Source organism: Megalobrama amblycephala, linkage group LG3 (genome assembly GCF_018812025.1).
Source record: "Megalobrama amblycephala isolate DHTTF-2021 linkage group LG3, ASM1881202v1, whole genome shotgun sequence".
In the NCBI taxonomy this organism is placed as follows: Eukaryota; Metazoa; Chordata; class Actinopteri; order Cypriniformes; family Xenocyprididae; genus Megalobrama; species Megalobrama amblycephala.
The window spans coordinates 6,316,814-6,328,167 of NC_063046.1; positions in this window are offsets into that span (position 1 = coordinate 6,316,814).

Sequence of the window (11,354 nt, forward strand, 5' to 3'; positions counted from 1 at the left end):
TTGCCTTTTTATACTCACCCCCTCCTGCTACTTGTTGGGCGCAAGTTACCCCTCAAGTTAACTTTCGGTCATGGCCTTTTGAACTTGAACTCTTTGAACCTATTGTTTGGAACACTGCCAATGCTCACTCTTCTTTGAATGCCCTTTTCACCTCGTCTTCACCTGCGCTTGTGGTTTTACACCTCTAGCAAGCTCTCCAGCGAAGCCTGTCTGCTTTTTATATGTAGTTTGGGTCCCACTTTATATCAAGCAGCCCCAATCACCATGCACCCACGTCAAAAAATAAGTACAATGCACTTATTGGGTTCATATTGAATTGCAAAACACTTTTGCTGACAATGTAGAAACATGTATGTACACAACAAGTGCATTGCATCAAATGATTAATTTAAATGTAAGTACATAGTAGTCAAGGCCACCCAACACAAAGCGGGTCTGTATTTTGCCTAATTACCATAGGCATATTTTTCCCTGGCCCATGGAACTTTGGTATATCAGCCTGCCCACTGCAAGCCCAGCTCTGTCCTGCCCTAAGTCATTGTGGCTGTACTATCTCTTTTCCTCTAATTTGTTTTTCCTTCCTGTACATCTTTCAATATTTCCATAATTCCTTTTTTTTATGTACCATTAATTTTGTAGATTTCCTGATTTATTATTTCAGACCATTCCTTCACATTACAATTTTTTTGCTATATAATTTTTTTATTATTCCAATTGTTCTATCTTCATTAGCTTGTGGAGTGTAAGGAGGGGAATAAACTCTCTCAATACCATGATTTGCACATAGCCCATCTATCAGCTTATTCCTAAACGGCGTCCCGTTGTCGGTTCTAAGCTCTCCAGGTGGACCAAACATTCCCACTGCTCTGTCTAATAATGTTTTCACCCTATTTGCATTAACTACCCTACAACATTCTATCATTGCATAACCACTTTTACTATCTACCAACACTATAAAGTATTTTTCTCCTCTTTTTCCCCTTACTGATAACTGATAACACTGCCCCATACATTTCTCGATTTGATACTCAATATTTCCTTCCTTTTGGCCCTTCTTCCTGCATTATGCTGTGAACAAACCTCACATTTCTGTAATACATTTCTTTCTTCACGCAAAGTTAAATCATAGCCCAGTTCTTTAATTTTATTATAAGTTGCATCCCTTGATGCATGTCCTATCTCTTCATGTATTCTAATAACCAATTCTTCTTTTAATGCTTCCGGTACCACAACCTTTCCTGACTCGCTCATTTCCCAATCTTTAGCCCCTATCACCACTAACCTTTTACTTTGTACCAACTTATCTACCTCGCTGTTTCCTTTCCAATAATCTCTCTTTTTTACATGACTTTTTTGATGATGCACTTCTATACTTGCTTTTTGTCTTAGCTCATTTATTTTCAGCCATTCCCCTTCATGACTTACGACTTTACCTTTTGCTGTCCTAAATCCATTCTCAATCCATACACTTAAGTCATCCGTCAAGGCCTGGTAGCAATAATAACTATCCAGGATTACCTTATAGCTTCTGATCTTAAGCTGCTCACATAGGACCATACCCTCCAACAGTGCTTGCACCTCCACTTTCTGCACACTCCTCTCTACTCGGCCTTTCTTAGTTTTCATAGTTCCATTTCTCTTCATTAGGCCTTACATTACATTATATATAACTTTATCTAATCCATTCAACAAGGAGGTGATGCCACACTGAGTGTAGGCCCTCTTGAGTCTTTTAAGTAACATGCACAAATCAGGATCCCCTTTGCCTCAGGGTCCCTGACCAGACAAATACCACAGACAATTAACCAAGGTCCCTGCTCTGGTCTCAAGAGCCTTCTGTATTTGCCTATCCTCTAGGCTGCCTTGCTGTAACAGCCTTCTGACCCTATTGTCTTTACCTTGCCATCCAGGTCCCACCAGCACAATAGATAGTTTTACCATCATTGTCGCACTAATGAGGCTTTCAAATAATAGACTTGCGTCAAACGCCCTAAGTAGTCTTGATCAGCAGAGTTCTGGTTGCGCTCTGTCTGAGGGACCCTCTACTTCGTTTCCTTAGCAATCCTATTTGAAACAACTATCCACACACAAAAGGTAGGCCGTTTTCCTTAGCCACCTAAATTCAACACAGAGTTCGCTCGTGCCCTACACGTTGGGCGCCAAAATGTGCCGCGTCACCCCCTGGGTGGTTTCTGCCACGACCACGTAACACTTTCTTGGTCACGAGCCACTTCCTCTATTCATATTACTCAACTCCTGTAAAAGGTTTACCTTTATAGATTCAGGAGGAGTCAGGTAGGCGTACAATATTTTCTTTTTAGATTATATTATCTCAGGGTCTACTTCTGATCACTACCGTACCTCCTAGGCCTACAGTTCAGATATCAACCAAGCCTACCTGGGTGGGGCGGGTTAGCCTTCCGTTCAGTGCACCACAGCTGGCTCTTCGCCCTCAGAGGACAGCTATGCCTGCTAATGCACTCCCACGGCCCACTCTGTTGCGACTGGTTGGCAACCTTGACTGACTTTGTAAAGTCCGTCGGGATATCTTTATAAAAATCTATCTTTTTCAGACAGTCAACTTCTGATACCCCAAATGGATTTTCACTCTACAACAATAAACAGACTGAGACAATACTATCAGAGTTTGAGGGCAGTCCCCATTCTCATTTTATTATTTCTTGCAAAGGCAAAAGCTAAATACACCACTTTATGTCTTGCAAAGGCAAAAGCTAAATACACCACTTTATGCCAGCTTAGCTGGAAGTTCCATGGGCCAGATAAATAATTACATTTTTAAAGCTTACCCTCTTCTCTATTCAGTATATGTTCTTCTCTAAGAAAATCAGGTGTCTTCTTTGATCTTCTGAGGGCTGTGGTCTGGCGAAGGCTTCCTCTTGCTGCTTGCTTGTATGCTCTTTCTTTCTTCAGCAAAACTACACAACTATTCTATTTCTCCTACTACAACTACTACTTCTATTCTCTTCAGAGAGCTAAAAAGGCCCCAATATTTGTATTCTCTTTTGACGCACTTTATCTCTTCATTTACGCACATGTGGTTTCTACTTGGATCAATTGCTAGGTTATTTGTCTATCACCTTTTTTCACTTGCGTCAATGCATTTCCTGTTTGCGTCAATGGCTTAAGCAATACACACATTTTTTTATTATACATTTTTATCAGATTTCTACCTTACTAGACATTTATTTCCTAACTGTCTTCATTCTGTCACAGACACGTCAGGTTCCAACATCCACCAATCACAGCGCACACCTTCCCCAGAGTATGATCACCGCCACCTGCACCTCATCACCTCACTCATCAGCAGCACCATAAAGAGCACACGCACACAGCACTCCATGTCCGGTCTCGTTCGCATATACCTGTGTTAATGCTTACCTCAAGGACTCTTCTCTCCATACCTACCAGTCTCCAGCGTGTCTCCTTCCCTCTGTGTGCCTCGTCTACTGTGTGTGTGTGTGCTTCTGCCAGCTCCAGTCACCTCCAGTGATCTCCAAGCTCCAGCGTATCCATTCATCTCCACATCTGAAAGAAAAGGACAGTAACTATCTCCATTATTATCATCATAACATCCTTTGACTCACCTCTGCTTACCTGTTGAATGCTCCGTGCTCTACTGGTGTCAAATAAAGACGAGTTACCTGTTTATATCTGTGTCTGCCTCCTGTGTACCGTAACAGAAGACCGGACCAACACCGCAGACCCAGTATGAGCCAGCCGGATCCATTCCAGGCCTTGGTGGATGCGCTTCGGCGAACCCTCACCACCAATCCACCGCCACCATCTCCAGTCACTTCTCCCTCACCTGCACCAGCGAACACCACCGCCAGCACCACAGGACTTTCTTCACCGCCACCGTACGCCAGTCCCATGGCCAAACCGGCACCCTACTCAGGATCGGCGGAGGATTGCAGCGGATTCTTGCTGCAATGCGAACTGGTCCTGGAGATGCAGCCGCACCTGTACCCGAGCGAAACTTCTAAAATCGCCTTCATCATCTCTCAGTTAAGCGGCAAAGCATTGAAATGGGCCGATTCCATCTGGTCACAACATGGTGCCATAACACAGCCCTATCTGAGCTGATGTGACATCACTTCCAAACACTTCCGGTTCAACGCTGCTCAACGCTGCTGCCTGCTGTCTGACCTACGCTCGGAGCTTCGTGGAGTTTATCCTAAATCCTTCTCTTTATTCCTATTCACATAATATAACTTTCTTGTTTTTCACTAGATTACTTAACCTATTGCATAGTATTACTAAACGGAACGATTTATTACTAGTAATCTACCAGCGTAATCACCTAGTGTCAGCCATAGCCCGCTAGCCTGCTAGCTACCGTCTTTTTTTTCCTCTAAACTAACCTTCCTTGTCGATCTAATGGCGGATTTATCCGATGTATGTTATTCTGATCTGTCCTCGCCAGATCGGGAAGCTGTGGAGACTTTGCTGCCCGGCATTCATAGATCCACTGTGAGGTACAGCGTCCCGCACATCACCCTTGCCCCAGGCACTGGCAAGCGACCGAGACATCCAGCTAGCGAGTCCCGTGTGCGATGCAGTTTTTCGGACGGCGTTAGCGATCAAGTTCATCAAACAACTGTGGGGAGTCAGACTACTCTACAAAAACACGGTCAGTCATGTCCGACGATTATCATGTGCATTAAATGCAACATGTACAGCTTAGCTCTTTCTGTCAGCAGTGAGACTTACACATGTGATAAATGCAGGGATATTGTCAGGCTGACAGAGAGAATCTCAGAATTAGAGACACGCATCCAAACTTTAATTGAGGATAGTGAGAATGAAAGGGCCTTAGATACTGCTTTGGATGCGACTAGCCTAGTAAACACTGCACATTCGGTTCCGGTTGTAGAAGCCACGCAGCAGACTAACTGGGTGACTGTGAGGCGGCATAGTGGCAAGAACAAACACCACTCTTCCATTCCGATTAGAACATCAAACAGGTTCTCCCCACTCAGTGACGCACCCACTGAGAATCCTGTTGAAAGTGCCCTAGTTATTGGCGATTCTATTACACGGAACGTGAAAATAGAGACACCAGCCACCATAGTCACATGTTTGCCGGGGGCCAGAGCACCTGACATCAAAGCAAATTTAAAAGTGCTGGCTAATGCTAAACGTAAATATTCTATAATCATTATCCACGTCGGCACAAATGATGTTCGACTTCGCCAGTCGGAGATCACTAAAATTAACATTAAAGAGGTGTGTGAACTCGCAAATTCAATGTCAGCAGAAGTAATTTGTTCTGGCCCTCTTCCTGTTCGTCGGAGTGATGAGATAGTTAGCAGGTTATCATCACTCAATGGCTGGCTGTCTAAGTGGTGTCCGCAGAATAATATAGGTTTCATAGACAATTGGAAAAGCTTTTGGGGCAGACCTGATCTGTTGAAAAGAGATGGTATTCATCCCTCCCGGGATGGTGCTGCTCTTCTATCTAGAAATTTGGCAAATAGTCTTAGAGCTGAAACATGACAAACCAGGGCCCAGATCAGGACGCAGACAAACTGGCTAAACCGACCGTCTGCTAGCCGCCTCACGTCACAGAACTCAGATAATTCACAGCACATAGAAACTCTTTCACCTAGATATTATCACATAGAGACTGTGTCTGTACCTCGAACTAGTAAATACAAAAAACTTCCGAAACCTTTTAAGGGTAAAAATTTAATTGATGTTCAAAAAATGAAAATCACAGATAAATCAGATAAACAAATGATAAAGCTTGGGTTACTGAATATTAGATCTATTTCTTCAAAAGCACTTATTGTAAATGAAATTATCACAGACAATAAACTAGACTTGCTGTGTTTGACAGAAACCTGGCTAAAACCAGACGATTACATTATTTTAAATGAGTCTAGTCCTCAAGGTTATGACTATCGACACAATCTTCGACAGAAAGGCAAAGGGGGAGGTGTTGCTGTAATTTATAGTAATATATTCAGAATCATTCAAAAGAATTTCAAATATAATTCCTTTGAAGTGATGGTGCTTTATGTAACATTATGTAAGTTGACATTTGTGCTGGCTACTGTATACAGGCCACCAGGACACCATACTGACTTTATCAAAGAATTTGCTGATTTTTCTATCAGAGTTAGTACTGGCTGCGGATAAAGTCCTTGTTGTTGGTGATTTTAATATCCATGTAGATAATAATAAAGACGCATTTGGATTGGCATTTGCAGACATTTTAAACTCTATTGGAGTTAGACAACACGTGTCAGGACCCACTCATTGTCGTAATCATACCTTAGATCTAATACTGTCGCATGGAATTGATATTGATGCTGTTGAAATTCTACAGCAGAGCGATGATATATCAGATCATTATTTAGTCTCGTGTATAATACAGTTAGCCAAGGCTACAAAACCACCACCCAGCCATAAATATGGTAGAACCATCACTTCTACCACTAAAGATTGCTTTATAAATAATCTCCCCGAGCAGTTTCATCGCCTTAGTATACCTGACAACTTAGAAGAACTCGATGCTGCAACAGAAACTATTGGCTCTCTCTTTTCCAGCACATTAGATGCAGTCGCTCCTTTACGTCTAAAGAAGATTAAGGAAACTAATCCAACGCCGTGGTATGATGAGCACACTCGGGCTCTAAAACGAGCTGTGAGAAAAGCTGAACGTAGTTGGAAGAAAACAAAACTAGAGGTTTTTCGCCTTTCATGGAAAGAAAAAATGATTGAGTACAGAACAGCTATAAGAAATGCTAGATCTACTTATTTTTAAAATCTCTTAATAGAAAACAAACATAATCCTAGGTATTTATTTGACACAGTGGCTAAATTAACTAGAAACAGAGATTCAACTGCTGACGTTTCCAAAGAGCACAGCAGTAATGACTTTATGAACTTCTTTACTTGCAAGATTGACAATATTAGAGAGAAAATTATAAACATGCAACCGTCTACAGTTTCGCTTCAGACAGTGCACTGTAGTGTCCCTGAGGTAAAACTAGAATCATTCGCCGCTATAGGAGAGGAAGAATTATCTAAACTTATCAAATCATCAAAATCAACAACATGTATGTTAGACCAAATGCCGACTAAACTACTGAAAGAAATGCTTCCAGAGGTCGTAGGTCCACTTCTTGATATAATTAATTCATCTTTAACACTAGGATACGTGCCAAAAACTTTTAAGCAGGCTATTATTAAACCTCTTATTAAAAAACCTCAACTAGATCCGAGAGATTTAGTAAATTACAGGCCAATCTCGAATCTACCTTTTCTGTCAAAGATACTAGAAAAGGCAGTTTCAACACAACTGTGCTCCTTTTTAGAAAGAAATGGAATCTGTGAGGATTTCCAGTCAGGATTTAGACCATACCATAGTACTGAGACTGCTCTCGTTAGAGTTACAAATGATCTACTCTTATCATCCGATCGTGGCTGTATTTCTCTATTAGTGTTATTAGATCTCAGTGCTGCTTTTGACACTATCGATCACAACATTCTTTTAAAAAGACTTGAAAACTATATTGGCATTAGTGGAATTGCTTTGGCATGGTTCAAATCTTACTTATCTGACCGTTATCAGTCTGTAGTAGTTAATGAAGAGATGTCGTATCGATCACAAGTTCAATATGGAGTACCACAAGGCTCAGTACTAGGACCGTTACTTTTCACTCTGTACATGCTGCCCTTAGGAGAGATAATTAGGAAGCATGGTGTTAGTTTTCACTGCTACGCTGACGATACTCAGCTCTATATTTCCTCGCGCCCTGACAAAACCTACAAATTCACAAAACTAACAGAATGCATAGCTGACATTAAAAACTGGATGACAAGAAATTTCTTATTATTAAATTCAGAAAAAACTGATATCCTAATCTTTGGACCAAAAACTTCCTCACGAAAAAACCTTGAATACTCTCTAACACTTGACGGATGCTCCATTAAATCTTCGTCCTCAGTTAGGAACCTGGGTGTGCTCTTTGATACCAATCTTTCATTTGAATGTCATGTTTCTAGTATCTGTAAAACCGCCTTCTTCCATCTAAAAAATATATCTAAATTACGACATATGCTCTCAATGACAAATGCGGAACAGTTGGTTCATGCATTCATGACCTCAAGACTAGATTACTGTAACGCTCTACTGGGTGGTTGTTCTGCTCGGCTTTTAAACAGACTACAGTTGGTCCAAAATGCGGCAGCTAGAGTCCTTACTAGAACTAGGAAGTATGACCATATTAGCCCAGTTCTATCATCACTGCATTGGCTCCCTATTAAACATCGTATAGATTTTAAAATCTTGCTACTTACTTATAAAGCTCTAAATGGTTTAGCTCCCCAATATCTAAGCGAGCTCTTGGTGCATTATAGTCCTTCACGTCTATTGCGATCTCAGAATTCAGGCCAGTTGATAATACCCAGAATAACAAAATCAACTGAAGGCGGCAGATCCTTTTCCTATTTAGCACCTAAACTCTGGAACAATCTTCCTAGCATTGTTCGGGAAGCAGACACACTCTGTCAGTTTAAATCTAGACTAAAAACACATCTCTTTGCTCTTGCATACACATAACACATTATCAATACATAAACATTTTTTCAAATCCGTTAAAGGATTGTTACGCTGCAATAATTAGGTCGGCCGGAACCGAGAACATTTCCTATAACACTAGATATACCTGTACATCAGAATAAGAATGGCATCTACGCTAATATCATGCTCTCTGCTTATCCTGAGGTTTGCCGGGTGCTGGATCCAGGCCGTATCCAGATCAGATGAGAACCTGTGTCTGGACCTGACTACAACGTAGCCCAGGAGACAATGGGCCTACAGATCCAGTTCTGGCTGCATCTATAATTCAGATTTTTAATCTCCGTATCCGCTTACATATATTTATTTATAATCTATTTTTATTCTCTATAATAAAAATGTATAATTCAGATTTTGATCTCCATATCCATTTACATATATTATATATATCTTCCAAGGGTTTTTTTCCCTCCTAGGACTTTTTTCCCAGTGTTAGCACGCTGGGTTTTTCTCCTAGGGGTTTTTTTCCACCCCTGGGAGTCAGCCGACATTGGCTTAATGTAGCACCATCTTGTATATGTTACATATTACCACGCTTGCTTGTACAGCTTATTTTTAACCACTTCTCTTTTTTCTGTGCTTCTAATATGTAAAGCTGCTTTGAAACAATTACCAATTGTAAAAAGCGCTATATAAATAAATTTGACTTGACTTGACTTGACTTGACTTAAAGGAACACCACGTCCTGTATCTGATTGCTTATGGATGTGCTAATTCTTTTTTTTCCAAGACGTATGTTCTGGTTATTGTGCACTTAGGCTGCTCGATTGCTCCTGTCTGCCTTGCTGCTCAGAGTGGTTTGCGTCTGTAACTCCGTATAGCTTTGTTTTGAATCTCTTACTTTTATTAATTGTTGCTTATATTATTATTACCTTATATATAATATTGCCTACCACGTTAATCTGACGTCACTAGCTTGTAATCTTTGAATCTAAATCGCTGTTACAACGCATTTGCATCTTGCTAGCTTGTTAATAGCTAGCGGCATCAGTCTCTCGCACGCTCCTTTTTCAACGTGTTAATCAAACAGCCGTGGTAACTTGGATCAGTCTACAAACACGGTGAGTCATGTCATCCTCTCCTAGCATTGTTACCTGTTCCATTTGTCACATGTTCAGCATAGCTCTCTCTGTCAGCGACGAGGGATTTACATGTCATAAATGTAGGGAAATAGTCAGGCTGACAGAGAGAATCTCAGAATTAGAGACACGCATCCAAACTTTAATCGAGGATAGTAAGAATGCAAGGGCTTCAGATACTGTTTTGGATGTGACTAGCTTAGTGAACTCTGTACATTATTCGGCTCCAGCTGTAGAGCCCGCACAGCAGGGCACTTGGGTAATGGTGAGGCGGCCTAGCCGCGGAAAACACCACTCTTCCGTTCCAATAAGAACATCAAACAGGTTCTCCCCACTCAGTGACACAGCCACTGAGAATCCTGTTGAAAGTGCCCTAGTTACTGGCGATTCTATTACACGGAACGTGAAAATAGAGACACCAGCTACCATAGTCACATGTTTGCCGGGAGCCAGAGCACCTGACATCAAAGCAAATTTAAAAGTGCTGGCTAATGCTAATTGTAAATACTCTAAAATTATTATTCACCTCGGCACTAATGATGTTTGACTTCACCAGTCGGAGATCACTAAAATTAACATTAAAGAGGTGTGTGAACTCGCAAGTACAATGTCAGGAGAAGTAATTTGCTCTGGTCCCCTTCCTGTTCGTCGGAGTGATGAGATAGTTAGCAGATTATCATCACTCAATGGCTGGCTGTCTAAGTGGTGTCTGCAAAATAATATAGGTTTCATAGACAATTGGAAAAGTTTTTGGGGCAGACCTGACCTGTTGAAAAGAGATGGTATTCATCCCTCTCAGGATGGTGCTGCTCTTCTCTCTAGTAATATGGCACATAGTCTTGGAACTGAAACATGACAAACTGGGGCCCAAGTCAGGAAGCAGACAGACTGGCTAAACCGACCGTCTGCTAGCTGCCTCACGTTACAGAAGTCAGATAATTCCCAACACATAGAAACTCTTACACCTAGATATTATCACATAGAGACTGTGTCTGTACCCCGAATTAGTAAAAACAAAAAACTTCCAAACCCATTTAATGGTAAAAATTTAATTGATGTTCAACAAATAAAAAATAGAGATAATAATGATAAACAAATGACAAAACTTGGGTTGTTAAATATTAGATCCCTTTCTTCAAAATCACTTATTGTAAATGATATTATCACAGACAATAATCTAGATGCGCTGTGTTTGACGGAAACTTGGCTAAAACCGGACGATTACAGTCGTCTAGCCTTGAGTCTAGCCCTCAAGGTTATGATTATCGACACAATCCCCGTCAGAAAGGCAAAGGGGGTGGTGTTGCTGTAGTTTATAGTAATATTTACAGTATCAGCCAGAAGTCTTTCAAATATAATTCCTTCGAAGTGATGGTACTTTACGTAATATTATGTAAGTTTACATTTGTGCTGGCTACTGTATACAGGCCACCAGGACACCATACAGACTTTATCAAAGAATATGCTGATTTTTTATCAGAGTTAGTACTAGCTGCAGATAAAATCCTTGTTGTTGGTGATTTTAATATCCATGTAGATAATAAAAAAGACTCATTGGTTTTGGCATTTGCAGACATTCTAAACTCTATTGGTGTTAGACAACACGTGTCAGGACCCACTCATTGTCGTAATCATACTTTAGATCTAATATTGTCACATGGAATCGA